Genomic DNA, 13,784 nt, shown 5'->3' with positions numbered 1-13,784 from the left:
GTCTGTTTTGACCAGCCAATATCAAAAGCAGTGTTTCCAAACAGAGCCTTGATTTTGCTACATCAATCGGAGCCTTTAGAGCCTTCAGAGATAAAAATGTAGCTGGGGGATATCTTGCTAAACAGTTCAAACAACAGCTAGTTCAGAACCAGCTGGAACCAAAACACTGGGACGAGTTAGGGGCTAAAAATGTCTATCAAGAAGGCTCAAGATCTGACGCTGAGGTATCATCAATAGCCTTGGGATCACCACTCTTTCTAATTTATTAATTTGTTTTTGGTCTCCATACATAGCCTCAGTAAGAATGGCTAATCAACTACTTGGAGAAAAGTGAGGGGTAAGTTAGTCCAGTATATGTGTTTTACTAAGTATATCAAGTATAGAGAATAGTCCTAACATATTTTACTAAGTACACCCAGTACATGAAGTCAGGAAGTAAAAAATGAACAAAGATACCTAGGGGTATAGCTCCAGGGTAGAGTGCTTACCAAATGTGGAAGGAGCCCTGAATTTCATCCCAGGTGTTGCAACAGCAGCAGCAGCAGTCCAATAGCATCCTGTCTGAACTTACTAGGTGAAAGCTTATCCCCAAGGCAAACTCTGTTGATGATCGAATAAACCTCAACCATTTCAAAACCTGTTTATTCTTTAGGTTTAACATTTCTTCTAAAACTTTGTTCATATAATGCCTTATTTAGCAATTCTAGCAGAAAAATTCTTTTGAGAATGTAAAAGTAAACAGCATCTCTGCTCATGTCTGAATTTAACGACAATATTCTCAATAATTGTTTTTGTCTAGTTTTGGTCATGCTTAGGATTTCTTTCTAGGGCTGTATGCTTATAAGTTCTTATTCTATTGTGGCATACTAATGTATTCCTGTCCTTTAAAAAATCTTAGTGAGGAAGGCTGGTAGGATTGCTCAGTGGTTAAGAGTCTATACTGCTCAGCCGGGCAGTGGTGGCACAGACCAGCACTTGGGAGGCAGAGGCAGGAGGATCTCTGTGAGTTCAAGGCCAGCCTGGTCTAGAGAGTGAGTTCCTGGAGAGGCTCCAATGCTACACAGAGAAACCCTGTCTCAAAAAAATCGAAGGAAAAAAAAGAAAAAGAAAAAAAAGAAAGGAAAAAAACAAGTGTCCATACTCTATTCAGAGGACTTTACTTCAGTTTCTAGCACCCACATGAGACAGCTCAAACTGCCTGTAATTCCAGCTCTTGGGAGATCTAATACTGACTTCCAGGATCATCTGCACTCTTGTGCACATACCTCCCCACAGACACACATAACTAATTTTTGACAACGATACTCATCAGTAATTCTCTGTCTATTAAAAGTTAATTCAGTTATGGACTGGGGATGTAGTTCAATACGTGTATTCTTAAGCATGCCAAAGGTCCTTGGTTCAATAGGAAATATGCTTGTTACATCTTTAAAACACAAGAATAGCTTCCTATTTATATTTCTATCATTCACTACCATAAAACATTCGTAACTATGGGAGTTTAACACGTTTTCTCTTACAAACTTAAAATATAGTTAACGGAAAGTGTTTTTTTTTAAGTACCTGGAATCTTTAAGAAACATAAATGCAAGCCAGGCTTTGAGGTACAGCTACTCAGAAGGCTGATGCAGTTCAGGCAAGTCTGAGCTACGAGTTCAAGGCCAGCCTGGACAACTTAGTGAGATCTTGTCTCAAAATGAAAAACGAAAAGAGGGTATAGGGATAGGGCTCAGAGATGGCATGTTACCTAAAGATAAAAACATAAGCCTCGTTTGATTTAATAATTCCTGTGTCTGTACTTTATCGAGGTTATTTATAAAAATGGAGTCTCTACCATCCTTTGAAAGATGTGCTCTGTTGCTCTGTTTTTGAGATTTCCTACCTTTACCAGGCTGATCTTGAGCTCCTGGGTTCAGAGGAACCTCACACATCAGGCTCCCTAGTAACTGGTCCAGTATGAGCTTGAAAGTGAGTTTTCTTTCTTTCTTTCTTTCTTTCTTTCTTTCTTTCTTTCTTTCTTTCTTTATTTTGAAAGGGAGTTTTCATACTGAGATGGAGATTTTTAATTTTTTAGGGCTCATCCTGAGCCATCAAAACCTATGTAGTATGTTCAAAGTCAGCACTTGGGAAGCTGCTAGCAGAAGGATGAGTTTAAGGGATCCTGGACTGAATAGCAAAGGGGGGTGGGGTGGGGTGGTACATAGCACATTTCAGGCAAACAATACATTTGGCAATAATCCTTTCTTACTTTTATATTCAACTTATAAATAAAAAGAGCGCTGAATGGTAATTTGTCTTTCAGTTCTTTGAACGTTCTCCTAAGAACGAAGAGCTAGTTTTGTTTACCTCTGTAGTCAGTGTTTTGAATTCCTACCACAACAGGAAATTCTCAGAATTAATGATTCTTATCTCTTTGCTCAAACTGGGTTCTCTCTCATTCCTCGGATTCAATTTTTATCGCAGTTTGGTTTTGTGTTTTTTAAAGGTATAGTCAAATGACAAAGTATTCTCCTAATCAACCTCAAGTTGCGGAGTGGGAATTTTAAGGTACACTTTTTTGTAAGTGTAAGATTTGTGCACTATATTCTGACCCAGTAAATGTGTGTGTGACTGTTCTCCACTCCTCCAGGATGTAACCAACATCCTCAGAACTCTCAGGCCGCTGAAATTCTCTCCCACAAAAATATTGCTCCATAGGCAAGTGGCAGGAGCCATTTTATTTTTATTTTCCTGTCTGAAAGGCTTTACAGAGCGCACTCTTCCTCCATTTCCCAACCAAGGCCTGCTGGTACAGAATTAACACGGCTTGTTCACATAAAATGGAAGATATAGTGAGTCACTCAACTTTGACCTCCCAGACCTACCTACAAGGAAACATTTTACACTCTCAAATTATTTTTTTAACGGAAAAGGGGGAACGTATTGAGGGTGTGTGAGACCCGAGAAAGGAAAATTGGGAAATATTTGGATGTTCTTTCTTTTTCCTACATTAGGGCAGTACCTGAGATTCCTTCTTCGGGAGTTTTTCTAGAAACAGAAGCAACATCCTGCCTCAGGGGTTAAGGAGGGCGGGACTTCGGGAACGTTCGCCCCTACTTTGAGCAGCTTAGGGCTTTTGAGGGCTATGTCGCCGAGCCCTTAAGTATTTTAAATTCTCCCTAGTTTCTCCAACTGTCACAGTATTCAAGGACCCCCTCTGTTTTTCCCTCCTAAGGTTCAATTTTCCTCACCTTGGTCAGTGCTCCGGTCACAGCCTAGGCTCCGAAAATAGACTGCCGCTCGCTGTGCGTCGCTCTGTTGCCTGGGTAACAACTTTGTTAAACCCCTCTCCCACCTCCCACCTCGGATTCCCGCTTGACTCTGCTAGCCAATCACAGAAGAGTCTCCTTTGAAACAATACCAGAGGCAACCAATCACAGCGCGTCCCGTTCGGGGTCTATGGCCGCCCTTTCTAGTTAAGTAGGTCGACCCCGGTTGAGCTGCTGGATCTGTCGCGGCTAGCTCCTGGGAGTCCGCTGCTTCCCTGCTGGAGAAGGTCCGGGTCCCGGTCCGCCCGTTTCTCGCCCACTGCTCCTTGCCCGCCTGCGCCTGTACTTTGCGAACAGGATAGAAAGCTTGCTCCGACGCGGAGGTAAGTGCACGACGTTTGCATTTACCCCTCGGGCTTTTTACAGGAATCTTATTTTTCCCCCTTCCTTGGTAGCGAACTCCGGGTCCGAGAACTCATAACCTTCAGCAATCTAGAGCAGAGGACACGGAAATGGTAGGGCTCATGGGCTCCGGTTGAGAAGCTTTTGGTGTCTGCGATGCTCTCGCTCTCCACGCCCCCCTCCCGGGACAGAGACACGTGTTGTGCCTCTTTCCCCACTAGGCACTGGCTCATCGGGACCCTGTACGGTGGTGGTCGCGGTGGTGGTGGTGGTGGTGGTCGCGGTGGTGGTGGTGGTGGTGGTCGCGGTGGTGGTGGTGGTCGCGGTGGTGGTGGTGGTTGCGGTGGTGGTCGCAGGGATTGTGCTTTTTATTTCCTATAGAGGCAAATCCTGTCTGTTCAGGAGCCCCCAGGAGAGCTGAGGATCGGCTGACACGATGTCCCGTGGGGGCCCATCGGGCCTCCTAAGTCTTCGGAAAGTCTCTTGGCCGGGCGCCCAGCTTCGCCTGCTTTGGAGGGGGGAAGCCTAGGTGTGCGGACTCTTAGCCACGGGTAGAGAACTGAGTGTCTTCACCTTAGGGATAGAGTTTCCCACGAATTACCTAATTTAATTTTAAATAAAGGAGAAAAGAAGGAGTAATGGTGCAAAATTACTTGGATGTATGATTTGAGCGCTAAGCTAGGAGACATAGGATGGTTTTAATGAATACTTTTTGTTATCCAGGGAGTGGAATTTGATGACAAAGGTACGGAACTACTGCCCTTGCCTCAGCTGCTGTGCTTTTCATAACTTACCTCATATGGCAAAGAGGAAGTGATAATGAACTTTTAGTAATGTATCCATTCTCCTTGTTATTATGCAAGATAAAGAAAAATATGGGAGTAGAATTTTAAAATTATTGGCTGTTTAGTCAAATAAGCAACACCATGATCCCTTTATTATTGCCGTGGATGACCACAGTTTAAATGCCTTCCATTTTGTTCCGTCTCTAGATACTTCCATGTGCTGCATGTGATGTACGTGCTGCTATTTCTGTTGGTTCTCTTGGTTTGTCTTTGTTGTGTCTCTTTGTGCACTAATCCTAAATCTTTGATATCCAGCCAGTGCCTTGGAAACCTTTTGACTATCACTCACAAAAAGAAATACATTTTGGGAGTGTGAGGGAGTGCATCTGTACTGTCAGTACTCGACCGAAGCAGGAGGATCCCAAGCTCAAGGCCAGTCTAAACTAAGTAGCAAGATACTGTCTTTAAAAGAACAACAAAACTAAATAAATAAAGTGAATGCCATATCTGTACTATACAGAAGGACAATATAATTGCCACGTTTGTAAAATCAACATTATGTGCAATACAATCTAACATGTTCTATTTAAAAAAAATTAGTCCACGATCTATTAATAAATTGCTTTTCATTGTGAAAAAGACTGGCCTTAGACCTCTGGGCTTCAGTCTTTTGTATGCCTTTACTGAATTTATGAAAAACACAGATCATTCTGGAATACTCCAGAAACTGGTTTTGTGTGTCTGCAACAGTACCCAGGAAGAAGACACGATCGATCTATGTTACAGATATGAAGTGTTTTTGTTTTGTACTGTGTCAGATATAAAAAACTGTTCAGTTTCTCTTCCCCTTGGGGAAATAAATGCTATTTATTTTAGGAATAAAATGGACCCTTCAAGATTTGATTTGCCTCTGAAAGATGAAATCCTTTGCCAAGCACAATTTTCCAAAAGGTTGAGGGTATAGGGAATGGTGGTTCCCAGATCAGAGATGAACCTTCCAGACACTTGGCTTCTAAATAAATGTCTTGAAACTTGGAAGTGGGGAAACATTGGGACTTGAAGAACTCAGTGAATTACCTGGGTTCCTAATGACATTAGTACTCACTTGATTAAGATCACTATTCTTGCCTAGTGTGCTTTAATAGTAGATCAGATCTAGAGGGCAAAAATGAAGTACCGAGTGCCAACCCAAAGCACAGGTAACTGAATTGGACTTGTAGTTCTCCTTTAAAGTAATGAAATTTGAATGATGTGAAAGGCTAAGCAAAATACACTTGAAGGTTACTAGCTGTACAAGGGGGATATCACTTAGATAATATTTTAGAATATATATATAATTATTTTTAAACATTAGTTAAATAATTTATTAAACCAACATTCAAATAAATTAAAGATGAAAATTTCACCCATTCCTGTATCATGATATCATAATCTGATTCCCCACATCTATCCACATAATCCCAGATTTTATACATGCTTTTGAGACTTGTTTATAAACTTAGTGTTTGCTTAATTTTATCCTGAGAATTTTTTAAAGCACATTCAATATTCTTTAAATTTTGCCTTAATAACATAAACAATATTCCACTCAGTGACTTGGTTTTACTTTATTTAGCCTAACTAAGCCAACAACAGGAAACTTATTTCTAGTTTTTATGTGTTTACAAATTAAGTGTTAAGTCTTGAGTACTTAAAAATCCTTTGTACAACTTGAGTTTCTGTTGGACTTAGCAATAAGCCTAAAGAGAAGACCAGAGCTCTGCACTTACATGGGTGTTTGCATTTGGCTGTCTAGTTTCTTCTGCTTAAGTAGCAGTGATCAGCTATGGCATCTTTTATATAGAAGAAGGAAGATGAATGCATTTTTTTCCAAACAGACATTTTCAAAATGATTTTTTAAAATATATGAATTGTAGAAGACTCAAGTATCTTAATGACACTCGTGTTGATTAGCTTTCTTTATGAATATCTTCTTCAAAGATTATATAAATGTGTATTAATTTTTAATTTAATTTTTTATAAAGTAGCAAATGAAGTTGACTACAAGGAAAGCTATAATTGATGTCAGAGCACACCTCCCACTTCAAGGCACACATACTATCATATTTTCTGTTCCTCTACATTCTAGAACATTAAGTAGACCTTCCTATAAAAATTATGAAATATTTCAAACAGCAAAAATAGTAATATCCCAGATTTAAGAGTTACTAAAGTTTGGCTATATTTGTTTTAGATGCTGATTAGTTGGGTTGCAGGTTCTTGACTTAGGTGTTGCTATCCAAACTCAGGTCACCTTCAAGAGCAGTTTAATTTAACTACTGATCCATCTCTCCAGACCCCAAATATATTTTTTTCATTTAATTTTATTCTTTGAGAATTTTATGCACTGTATTTTGGTCCAATCTATCCCTCCCCAACTTTAACTTTTCCCCCTTTAAAAATAAAAATTAAATGAAGCCACAAGTTTCTATTAATGTCATCATTTCTATGGAGTGATGGCTGACAAAAGTGAAAATGTATTTCTTAAAACAAATTCTGCGTATCGAGGCTGGAGGGGTGGCTCAGTGGTTAAGAGCACTGACTGCTCTTCCAGAGGACCTGGGTTCTATTTCTAACACCCACATAGTAGTGCACAGACACCTGTAACTCCAGTTCCAGCGTATTTGACCTGGGTTCATTTCCCAGCACCCACATGGCAGCTCACACCTGTCTGTAACTCCAGCTCCAGAGAATTTGACACCCTCACACAGACACATATACAGACATAATTCACAAAGACAGTGAAATAAAATGAAATAAAAAGTTTTAAAAATTCTATTAGGCTGGAGAGATGGCTCTGTGGATCGGAGCACAGGCTGCTCTTCCAGAGGATCCAGGTTCTAACACCCATATGGTGGTGTAGCGATGCGAGGTGTAACTCTAGTTCCAGGGTATTTGACGCCCTCTTCTGGCCTCCATGAGCACTGCATGCATGTGGTACACAGATAAACACGCAGACAAAACACCAATACACATAAAATAGTAATAAATAAATCTTTTAAAGTCACCTTAGAACTAGAGATAATAACACAGTTGTTAGAGTGCTGCCTAGCATACAGGGAGTTCTGGGTTCAAGTCCCAGCACCTCAGAAAACTGAATGTGGTGGTACATGCTTATTACCTCTGTACCTGGGAGGTAAAGGCAAAAGAATCAGAATTTTGAGTTTATTCTTGGCTATTTAGTTGAAGGCTAGTCTAGGATACATAAAATTTCATCTTTTTTCCCCATTGGTATGTACCACCGTGGTCTTCCCTTTCCCAATAACTGCTAACATCACTCACAAGAGAGAGAGAGAGAGAGAGAGAGAGAGAGAGAGAGAGAGAGAGAGAGAGAGAGAGAGAGAGAGAGAGAGAGAGACTCGTTGCATAGCAACTTACAAGTTTTTCCAATAGCACACATTTTGCCCCTCTTTGTTCTCGGTGTTCAGATGGACCCAGGGCCTTACACACTAAGAAGCAGTGTAGCATTTTGGCACACCACCAGCATCACACTTGTAGTTTTTTGAAGACTTGTTCTTTGAGGTTTAAAAAAAATATTATTGTTATTTTGGGTAGCATACAAATTATGTTTTCCTTGTGACATTTTCATACATGGCCATCGTATTTTAATTTGCTTAAATAACACAACCCCTTTACCCTCTCTTCTCCTACTACCAAGCCTCTCAAGCCCCCTTCCACCCCCTAAATAGTCCTCCTGCTTTTATGTCTTGGACTTTAGGGGTTTTGGTTTTCTTTGTTTTTGTTTGTTTGTTTTACAGTTCCAGTTCTTAAAATGAAGTTCTGGTCATCCAGCTTTACAACATCCTACCAGGAATGAGGGAAATGTACTTAGTGAGATCATCAGAACGTTGTGCTCCGTAAAATATTTTAACAGGGACCCAGAACCAGCACATGGTTTTCAGAATTCCTATATTTTGTTTTGACTTCAAATAATATGACCACCTTTATACATTTGATTCTTCCCTATTTTCTTCAAAATGTATGTACAAATTCCACCTTTCTCTAGCCATTGCTTACCGGTGACTCATTTAAAATAAGCTGTCATTAACTAAAATATTCGGAGTTGCCATCCATGGCCATTAGTGGGAAATAAAGTCTTCAGTGTGTTTTGAGGGTTAGTTTTTCTGACTTTCCGCTTCAGTGGTTTTTTGTTTTGTTTTGTTTTGTTTTGTTTCTGGAAAGCTTTACATCTTAGTAGAATCAGAGATTTCTTCAGCAAATTTGTGTTCTTTTGCTTTGCCGCCTTTCTAATGAATGGTATGCTAAAGAATCGCACACACCATCAGAAGTTGCTATTCATAGGAACGGCTTTATTACTTACTAGTCACATTTTGTGCGTTTTCTGGCCAGATCCTTTCATCACGACATTCCCAGGGCTGAAGAGTGTATTCACGGAGCTCAAAGGTTGTCGGGTAACTAGGCATTTTGGAGAAAATTCTATCTCCAAGGGAAATAGCTCCTTTGCTTCTAAGAAGGTGGGAACGATTTTTAATAAATTATATGACTGAGCTGGTTACCTCTCGACAGTTATTGTCAAAGCAATTATAGGGAAATGATGGTACAAATAATTCGAAACAAAATGTTTAGACCCGGAGAGACAGAAGTCCTACATATTGGTGCCAAAATGACTACTAATAGCTACCCGGGCTCTAATTCCTTTTTCTTTTGTTCAGGGCACAGATTTATCTTCCTAATGTTATGTGCTCAAGTTATTATCAAAATACAATTATTGTGGCCATTTCTTTTACTTACCAGCTACCTCACTTTCGGAAAGTTGTACGGTGCTGTAGTTCCTGAATTTCCTCCATGAGAAAATTGTGATCAGAATCCCCTTGTATGAGCTATTAAAGCTAAGGAATTTTGGGTGCAATACATTTTCCTTTTCATAATTAGTCTCTGCTTATAGGAGAGTCAAGAGTTTGAGTATTGTGTCCTGAAGCATCCTCCCGTCATTCACTGATCCTAGATCAGGGTCTTACTGCCCCAAATATTCCTAAGCTTAATAAGTGACAGGAGGTAATCAAGAGTGTAGTTGATTTGCATGCTGATAAATAAGATAAATGCGTGGTATGATTTTTTTTGTAATTGAAATTCAATTTATGTTCAGTCTGTTGCCTCTCTGAAAGCACTCTCTGGATTTGCTGATCCTTCCTTGACACCAGGCTAGCCCAGCTTTATACTTTACTTCGGAAAGCTTTCAGACGTTATTTTTAATTCAGTCGAATTAGATAAGGTAATTTATGCAGAGAGTTTTTAGTGAATTTATTTTTAAAAAAAATTTTTGATTTCTCACCTAGTAGAACCAACAAAATTGCAGAAGTGAGGAACAAGACGCAGCTATGCATTTGGGTCTCGAACAGTCTGGCAGGTATCCACGCTCAGTGAGTTGTTTTATTTCCCCCCAGTAATTTAGCTAATTTAGGAAGCCTCGCTCAGATTGTATAGCCAGGCCAAGAACATCTGCCCATTTCCAATAGCCCTCACGGTGAGCTCTAATGATTTCTCTGGGCCTAGTGGGTAAACTTTCTGCAGAAGGTGTTTACCATTAACTATTTGTCTTTGAACATGTGTACTTCTGTTGAATCATCCAAGACAGAATTGTAAACCGGGCTGGACATGCAAAGCTGTGATTTACTTAGTTGAAGTTGTTAGGCCCCGTGGATATAGAAAGGATAAAAGGGAAATAGTACGGAAAACGTAAGTCAACAACAGAGAGACAGATTTTTCCACTGATAATCTTAGAATGCTTAGAAGCACAGGCCTTTTTTTCATTCTTAAAGAAAATACTGATCTGTACAGGGACATCAAAGTATGTCATTGTCCTGTTTATCAAAGTGCGATAGGACATACACATTGTCTTCAGGCTTTGTTAGAAATGCGTGAATGGGACTATTCCTGTTAAGAAGAATTTAAGAAACGCTAAATAAATCAATGTAATTTGAATATATAACTTCTAAACTTGAGAAAATTAAGCGAGTAAAGAAAATTCTGCCAACCTAATTTCCAGAAAGGATAAAAGGTACATAAATCCTAGCAAATAAAATACACCAAGTAATATTGAAGAAAAAGCCCAATTGTATCAGTTGTATTAAATATCAACCAGTTATAACCATTCATTAAAAGATAATTATGATATTTTAAAATTTTAAATAAATGGTAATATAATGTAATTACATCATTTCCCACTTTCCTTGGAAATCAAGCCTGGTATTGGAAACACAGCCAACTACCTAGGGCTAGTGAAGTCATGGATCTTGGAGAAGAACCTACAATTGCCACTTTACTAAACCATCATAACCCCTAATCACATTTTAAATATTAAAAAAATTAACTATGATCTTTACAAAAATCACACTTAAAAATAATAGCTTGGAAGACCATGTAATAGGAAGATATCAACAAAAAAATAGTAAGGCAACATTAATATAAGACAAAATATGATTTAATGCAAGTTAAGAATAAACAGATACTCCATGCTGATGAAGGAAAAAATGGGTTACTGAGAGAGAACCAAGCACAAGTTCTAACATAGGCCCTGAACAGCATAATTTTTGTTGTTGTTTATCGAGACAGGTTTTCTCTGAGTAACAGTCCTGTGTGTCCTGTAACTTGCTCTTGTAGACCAGGCTGGCTTACAGACTCACGGAGATCCACTTGCCTCTGCCTCCTGAGTGCTGGGATTAAAGGCGTGCACCACCACCGCCCAGCAACAGCATAATTTTTCGTACACACATGAAGCAAAACATAATGGAATTATAGAAAAAAATTGAAAATCCCTAATAATGATGGTTACCATTGAAAAACACCTTTATCAGAAGTTAGTTGAGTAAAATCAATTTCAGAATAATCAAGTAAAGCATAATGGAATTATAGAGAGAAATTGACAATCCCTAAAAGTGATGGTTAGCTTAGAAAAGCACCTTTATCATAAACTAGTTGAGTAAAATCAGTTTCAGAATAATCAAGCTAAGATCTAAATTAGATAGATGAGAAATAATCTTTAATTCACAATTTTTAGTGACAAAAGTAAAATTTTAACTGTGAAAGTAATGATTTGGAGAGGATTTTATAGCCAAAGTTCCTAAATTAGCAACAATTCCAAAGCAAATGCTATAATTTAATACCGAGATGTTTCAGTTACTTGCAGAAGAATAGTAAATCTCTGAATGCAAGGCCACCTTTTGATGGCTACTCCAGAACTTTTCCTTTGCAGGTAACAATGACAGTACATAAATCTGAAAGTGTTTGTTAATTTGTACTCTAAATGTCAGCCACAGTGGTTCATACCTGAGAGCCCAGCAGCCAGAAGGCTGAGTGGGAAGGATTGCCCTGAATTCAAGGGCAGCCTGGGCTTCAGACTGAGAACTTGTTAAAAAAAAAATTCTGCTATAAAATCAACACCAGGATTGACAACACTGAGGTTATTTTTTTTTTTTTACCAATTTGTGTAGTTATATCATATATAGCTGTATTTTTTGACAGTGGTATCCATAAATATAAAAGCATGTAATTACATGCTATAAAATATCTAATATATAATTTATATCAGGAGCCCCAAGAGAGTAGCGCATTTAGGGATATAAAATTAAATAAGGTACCAAGTACCAGTATTCTGCTCATTGCATCTCCTCTGTGCCTTCTGGGAATGACTGATTCCACTTGGAATCACCAACTGGAGATCACATTTTTAACGTTGTAGGAAGTACGGATGATCTTAAAATAAACATGTAGTAACTAGCATTTTCAAAATTGCCCTTTAGAGATACTGCCTTACTCGTCTACCCACGATAGTAATCCTCAGTTTTAAGAAGTAAATACTGCTTCACATTTTAACCTCAGAAATAGAAATGAGTAGAGAGTATTTGCTGTCCAGGTGGTCGTTTTGATGTCATAATCCTCGCTGAACACACAGGTAATGTGAAAATCTCTAGGATCAAAGTCTGAATGATAGACAGCTGGGGTGAAAATCTCTAAGATGCTAGGGATGGATTTTGACTCCTAGGAAGCAGTGCTTGCGGGCCGTGAACGGAGCATATGTTCCACAGAGTAATTATCAGGATAATAAAATAGGAGACAAAGGGAGAACTTATATATTTGAAAAGTTGGTTAAAGAGCATCGAAAAAATGATTTTCAGATTCTTTTTAAAGAAGTGACGCTGCAAGCTAAAGAAACTCTTCGAGAAGCCAAAATGCATATAAGCTGCTGGATTGCATGGAGATTTGTTGATATTTCATTTTACACAGAAGCTCTTGTTTTAAGTGGGGAATTAGGTGGAGTTTTAACCTCCATTTTGATGACTAGGTGATCATCTATATTTTTCTGCTCTATGGTCTATATACTCCACTTATTAAGATCAACTGTCTGATTTCATATCCCCGTTACTGGTCAGAATATTTATTTTTAAATTGTTATTTATCAAAATGAAAGAATAACAGCAACAGGAACCTAATACTTGAAAACTTTAGTTTTGATATTTGGACAAAATAACTTCATTCTCTAGATTAAAGATTAGTTTTATCATATTTTTAATGGAATGACTATTTAGTTCACCTTCTAGTTCATTTTTGTTTTTACAATTATCCAGTTAACTCTCATTTTGGAAAAATGTAAAATAATTTAAATAGCATACTTGTATGCATGTATAATTATTATGATGGAAAATACTATGAATGTATGTGTCTGTATGCATGTACACATGCATAAATGGCTTTTATGGCCAAGAATATTTTTATCTGTTTAACTTTTTATATTTTGTATAAACTTTACATTCAGTACCATTTGTATATAATAAAAACATATAAAGTTCTGTGAAAAGAAGAAATAATGATGCTTCAGTCAGGCGTGGTTGTGCACACTGTATTTCCAACACTAAGGAAGCAAGAGTAGGAGGATTTCAAGTTCAAAGGCAGCCAGAACTACATAGTGAGAAACCCTGTTTCAAAATGAGGCAGAAAGGGAGAGAGAGTGGAGGAGGAGGAAGGTAGAATAGTGAGAAAGAATATACATGAATATAAATGCATTGATATCTTCAACAGTGCTGTTCGTGACAGAGTACCGGGTAATCTGAGATGAAAATTGGATTATAAATGTGGTTGCTTATGCGGTTTTTGTTTTCCTTTTCTTTTCCCCGGTTTTATTTGCTCTCCTCTACTTCTCACTTTTGCTCTCCCCAACCCCTTACTTTCTACTTCCTCTTCTCTCTTCTCTCCCTCTGCTCTTTGAAACAAGGTATCACTATGTAGTCCAGAATGGCATTGAACCTATGACCATCCTATCTCGGACACCAGATTTCTAGGATTACAAGCATGT

At 38.5% G+C, this 13,784-nt stretch overlaps 2 protein-coding genes across 2 annotated transcripts in view; one reads left to right on the top strand and one right to left on the bottom strand.

The window, feature by feature from the left end:
* The window catches only part of Dnaaf6 (dynein axonemal assembly factor 6), a 39,305-nt gene extending 36,008 nt beyond the window's left edge, over positions 1-3,297 (bottom strand). Inside the window, exon 1 of the mRNA XM_050124041.1 lies at positions 3,231-3,297. The gene's annotated coding sequence lies outside the window, so the exon portion shown is untranslated. The remainder of the gene's footprint in view (positions 1-3,230) is intronic.
* A 151-nt stretch (positions 3,298-3,448) lies between these two features.
* Positions 3,449-13,784, top strand: part of Nup62cl (nucleoporin 62 C-terminal like) — a 62,570-nt gene continuing 52,234 nt past the window's right edge. Inside the window, exon 1 of the mRNA XM_050124059.1 lies at positions 3,449-3,631. The gene's annotated coding sequence lies outside the window, so the exon portion shown is untranslated. The remainder of the gene's footprint in view (positions 3,632-13,784) is intronic.

The sequence above is a fragment of the Alexandromys fortis genome, unplaced genomic scaffold (genome assembly GCF_014885135.2).
Source record: "Alexandromys fortis isolate MF-2015 unplaced genomic scaffold, M_Fortis_MF-2015_v1.1 scaffold_195, whole genome shotgun sequence".
Taxonomy (NCBI): domain Eukaryota; kingdom Metazoa; phylum Chordata; class Mammalia; order Rodentia; family Cricetidae; genus Alexandromys; species Alexandromys fortis.
The sequence above is the reverse complement of the archived record's forward strand: the minus strand, read 5'-3'. Positions and strand labels throughout refer to the sequence as shown.